Raw genomic sequence first — 6,000 nt, 5'->3', positions numbered from 1 at the left:
TAATTGACAATCGCATTAAATAACAGACAACACTACAATTTAATCTGAATTCAAAAATTAACGGCAACACAACCAAAACGAACCAAACAAAAACGTAACAATATTGATTTCTGATCCGGAGTCTAATAGTAAATTTGTCTTAGTTTTTAAATCTGGGGAGACTATTCTAGCGGTGGGAGTACTTGGAGGTTCGTTCATTTTTATTGAAACAATCCGGAGAGTCCAAATCTGAGTCCGATCCTTGGTGATTTTCTTTTGTCAATTCTTCTCGTATTTTCTTCTCTTTTTGATCCAGCAGGAAGGTTTTCCCACAGTATTTGGTGGTGGTTCCGTTGGTGTTACAGCCGGCTTTACATTCGCTCTGGTTTTTGTTGTAGATCGTGTAGTTGATTTTACGGGGATCGCTGCTCGTGTTTGTTTTACTGGCGTAGGCGCCGGCTTTCTTGCTACCGCCTGTACTCTCGGGCGATTCGGAATATCGTTCCTTCGTGGCTCGCCCCATTCTCCCGAAGGACGTGCCCGGTTTCCCGATTGTTCCGATGCATAGGGTACGATTATCCTAGCGTCTACTCTGGCTTTGAATGTATAACAATCTTTTATCAAATGCCCAGGTTTTTTGCAATAATTGCATGTTAGCGCATTTTGTCTCGGAGCGTTTGGGCCATTTTGCGGCGGCGATATGGGTCTTCGATCCTGGCGGTTGTTTCCGATGTTTTTACTATTGCTCGGGGGACGAACGTTGTTACGATTGTAATTGTTCGGAGGTGTCGGACGTTGGTATTGCGTTCTGTCGTTTGCTCGTTTTAATTCTCGCGTTGCTTTAACAGCTTGGCGATACGAGTTCTTCTAAAGAATGGTATCCCGCTATTTTTACTCGCAAATATACCTCGTTTGGGAGTCCCTTAACGAAGGCCTCCCTTGTGTCCCAATCTATTGTGTCTTGAACATCCTGAGATATAATACCGTAATCACATCTTTCTCCGTCCATTATTGCTAACCTAAGGTTTCTGACGCGATCTATATAGTCTAGTATGTCTTCCCCCGGTCGTTCCAATATTGTTCCTAATTCTCCCTTATATTCGTTAAGGGATTTTCCTGAGCCGAACATATCCTTTAATTTGTTCCCGAAATCGTCCAAACTGTTTAGCTGACTGTCCTCTACGGCGAGGTACCCGTGCCCGCGAAGCTTATTCATTAATAATTTTACCAATTGAGGCTCCTGATGCCGCGGAATCATGTTTCGTGCGCGCTCGCATGCTCTTAAAAATTGAAATACTGAGGGTCGATGTCTGTCGAATATTGGTACTGACTCGATCGCGTCTTTTAACTTGATTAGTTGGGGCTACCGTCTGTCGGTATTGTCACCTGAGGAATTATCGGCAGTGATACGGGTGTCTCGATTTCCTTTTTTGTTTTGAGTGAACGCATGTCGTCTTGTAATTCATTGGTTTTTGTACTCATGTCGGCTCATTACTCGAAAATTTGCATCACATGCTCTTAGTTTTTCTGACAATGTCAAGAGCGTGTCTTCGTTCAATGATTCTAATGGAGTTGCCATATTCTCTATTATATTTTGTCAATAATCGTAAGAACTTTAATCCTCTGTGGAGCGCATCCCACCGCTGCCACGAAAAAAATATTTTAATTGTTATTGTTACGTTTTCAATTGAGTTGTTGTTTTTGTTTTTCTTTCTTTTTATTCTTACTTTCTTGGGCCCGTTACTATAGTAATTTACAATTATATGTATGTCGGAGATGAAAGGAAAGCCGAAGCCTGGAAATTCTGGGAACATCCTCTAGTACCTTAGCCTAGATTTTATTATAGTTGCAATTGCATAAGATTTGTAATAAGCGAGATTGGGTTCGAGGTGACAATCGGTCGCTGAACGTAGCCACGGTCACGGGGTGGATGTTTTATCTAACGGAGGTCTGGAGTGGTTGTATGTGTTTTCCGAGAAATGTGGTTGTGGCGGCATGCGGCCTCGAGAGCGGGCCTAGCCACGTGTGATGTTGCCTCGGAGGTGCCGATGCAATGGGACATACATTGTATTAGTAATCAAAACTCCAGGCAGAAACTGCCTAGCAACGGCGTTTGGAACTTTCTCGATGCTTCCAACGAGTGTGCCTAGCAACGGCGTTTGAAACCTTCTCGATGCTTCCAAACGGGTATAGAAAACAAAATGCAATCGTACAGGGAGAAAAATCTCCACGAGGCTGGCATTCTTGCGATTGCCTTGGAGAGTGATACATCGAGCATTTTCGACTATCGCATTTGCGTCTAAGTTAGTTTCGCTTAGTAAGGAGTTATCCCGGTGACCGTGGCTTCGTTTGAACTCAAACATTGCTAATAGTATTATTTAATTTAATTATTCGTAGATCGTATTATTCATTAGGCTTAGTGTTTGTTAGACTTATTATTAGTTGTACCTATTATTTGTTAAGCTTAGTGATAGACATGTATATACGTGTAAATAAAATCTCGGCTTTGTGAAACGATGGCTAGTCCACATGAAGAGTCGTCGCGCGCCCAAGATTCGAATCGTGATCCGACATGTGTATGTATGTATGTATATGTATGTATATGTATAAATATGTATATGTATATGTATTTATCCGTGTAAGTTGTCGATAATGATATTGTAGTCATCTAGGGGGACAACGGGGCAAGTTATCTTTCCAAAAGCCAGAAAACTTTTTTCGGTTTCGGTAAGATCCATGTAAGCGTTTATACACTCAGTACTGGATGTCGCGGGTTGTATCTGTGACATATCTATATCGCACATTCGGCAATGCTTTGCTGTAGTTCGCTCCGGTACTCCACACAGCAAGTGTGTTGGCGTATCTTCGTGTAATTCTTGATCCGCCGGATCCAATCAGTCTTGACAAATAAAAACATATTGGAACTAGTAAGCAGAGCGGATTAGATGGACGCAACAACTGAATAACAATTCCTCGTAAGCATCCGGGTAGTCCGTAGGTAAGATTCCATCCGGAAGGTATAACAATTGGTTCTTCTGATTGTTAAATTCAACGCCCATTCTGTGTAACAGAACAAAGATATTTTATTATTAACATGTCTCGCTTTATTATGAAGTTTTTGTTGATTCATTTTGTCAGTGCGTCACAATGGGATTTTCCTTTCGGGGTATTGCCTTTATCTTTCAGTGTTTCATATATTCCTTCTAATTCGTCAATCATGGACGGGTTGATAGCTGACTACGATCCAGTTATCCTTTCTCGTGACTGTTCGTTAACAGATTTTAACATTTTTGCTACTGTGTATTGTATTAATTGTCATTTATTATTTCTTCTTAATCCGTTCACCATGAGTAGTTAAGGGTTTAATAATTTATTATAAGATTTTAATCCATGGTTTGTTTCTCGTGGCTGGTTACAACCCCTCTTCTTCTTGCGCTGGAATACTTGCAGTGAATAAAAAATGAACGAAAAAGGATAAACTAAATAAAAGAAAACAAAACAAGATATGCACTGGAACAGTCCGCATGGGAACCTCTGACGAAGATACCTCCGTATGCATCATTAAACGTTAATATCGAAATGACCAAAACCTATGTTCATAACAGTAAATCAAATCAAACACCGGAGGAAACAATCACATGGAAATAGTAATCAAAATCTACGTAATGATAATATACCAAATCAACAATCAAGATGCACAACCCGTCATCCGGAAGCCGACGCTACTCACCGCGTGTCAATGCAAGGGAGAAAAACAACAAACAAAACATATCTTATTAAATAAAATATAAGAATATAGACAAAATCACTCCAATAAAATAACACCCGCTGGGAACACATGTAGGCATATATGCACACATGAATAAATAAGGCACTGTTACCAAGTAAAGTCAAAATCTACACACGGAGCATCAGGATACATTTCACGAAACCTATCTAAACACCATGAGAGTACTTCAGGACAAGTACCCCCCCCTTGATCTGAGGAATGGTGGCGTAGGAAAGCCTCCAACACTTGATCAGGAATCTCCTCTGAGAAACGAACCTTCGCGCTGGCATCCGTATCAACCACCGCATGGGGGGCGCGGCGGGCCCCGCGCGCTCTGCCAACGCCACACGGAATCCCAGGCGATCACCCATCCAAGTACTATCCGTGCCCGGCGCTGCTTAACTTTCGTGATCTAACGGGAACGAGTGCACTCAGCGCGGCCAGGGCATTGCCTACTTTCACTTGAACTGGAATGCATTTAACTATGTGTACTGCTTCTCCTGCGACCAAAGCCATGTGTCCTGGAGTTTTGGTTATTGCATACGCAAATTCATCAGGCAATATAGTTGCTAGACTGAATGCATTCTCTATTATTTTCTTTTCCGAGATGCATCTTAGTGTCAATATATCCTGATAGAGTACCGTTATTTGTCTTCTGACAGTTTTTCTACGTAAATGCATTTTGAGTTAACGTATGTGAATATATCCAAATTTTTGACTGCTGTTTTACGTTTGGGTATAAATGTATTTCCTTTAGTCGTTTTTAGGAAAAAGAGCTTGGGGTGTTCTGTGGATAACAGGGTGTATCCGCACAAAGGCTGTTCTCCAGTTTTGGTTAGCACAAAGGGTATTTCTTGAGTCGTAAAGGCAAAACCCGGTAGCGTCGGGTTGCTATTGGTTTTTATTTCTTGAATTTTTGTGGCGATTCCTTCGTACAAGACGTCATATTGCTCGAACTTACATAGGCATAGTGGATGTGGCTGCCAATAGGTGTATCCATCTTCTGAATCCAAACAAGTTCCTTTATTAATAGCGCATTCATTGAACTATTCATTAGACTTATTCATTAGACTAGCACTATTCATTAAACTTATTTAACGAATAGTAAGTTTAATGAATAGTATGATTTACGAATAATAAGTTTAATGAATGCTATTAACAACGTTTTTGTGTTTAAACGAATCCACGGTCAACGGAATAACTCTTTACTAAACGTAGACTAATCTTAGACGCAAAAATACGATTGTTGAAAATGCTCGATGTGTTACTCTCCAAGACAATCGCACGAATGCCAGCCTCGGGGAGATTTTTCTCGCTGTACGATTGCATTTGCTTTCTATACTCGTTTGGAAGCATCGAGAAAGTTCCAAACACCGTTGCTAGGCAGTTTCTACCTCGAGTTTGATTATTAATACAATGTATGTCCCATTGTATCGGCACCTCTGGGGCAACATCACACGTGGCTAGGCCCGCTCCCGAGGCCGCATGCCGCCACTACCACATTTCGCGGAAAACCCATACAACCACTCCAGACCTCCGTTAGGCAAAACGTCCATCCCGTGACCGTGGCTACGTTCGGCGACCAATTGTCACCTCGAACCCAATCTCGCTATCACAAATCTTGAACAATTACAGCTAGGATAAAATCTAGGCTAGAGTAGAGGATGTTCCCAAAATTTCCAAGAAAAGGCTTCGGCTTTCCTTTCATCTTCGATATATATAAAAAAAGATAGGCGAATGAACAATACTTTATTCAAAAAGCGAAGTTACACTTCAGTAGCAAAATACAGACTGACTTACTTACTAAAGAACTGGGATCTTTGCCTCCTCACTATGATTCATATATATCACGGGTGGGCGTTCGGTTACTGTCTATTCTCACCGCTATCGCATGACCAGGTGACTTCGTATAAGTTGATGGAAATTTTATTGTATAAATCCAACAGAGTGTCGGTTCAAAGTGTTACAACAGAATAATGTGTTGAGCGCTAATTTAGGAGGGTTTTTATATGGAGGTTTTAGTCCCTTTGGAGGGGCTGTTTTGTTATTATTTCGATAGCTATGGCATGCAGGATGCTTCGTCTACTTTATTACTGTTTCTGAGCGGGTGGCCTTTCTTGAGCGTGTGACACTTCCACCGGCATGTCGGTTGACGTCCACGGTTCGGCTAGCGAAAAAAGGAATAAATCGTAAAACTAAAGGATCGTTTAAAATTGACACTTTATACGTTCGTTCAAGTTTGTATAACGAGA

General features: G+C 41.2%; 1 pseudogene; it reads right to left on the bottom strand.

Annotated features, from left to right (window-relative positions):
• Positions 1-4,083: 4,083 nt before the first annotated feature.
• Positions 4,084-4,201, bottom strand: LOC117240476 (annotated as a pseudogene).
• Positions 4,202-6,000: the final 1,799 nt, after the last annotated feature.

The sequence above is a fragment of the Bombus vosnesenskii genome, unplaced genomic scaffold, assembly GCF_011952255.1.
Source record: "Bombus vosnesenskii isolate JDL3184/JDL3185 unplaced genomic scaffold, Bvos_JDL3184-5_v1.1 scf7180000014647, whole genome shotgun sequence".
Lineage (NCBI taxonomy): Eukaryota > Metazoa > Arthropoda > Insecta > Hymenoptera > Apidae > Bombus > Bombus vosnesenskii.
This window is presented reverse-complemented; position numbering and strand designations above follow the sequence as displayed.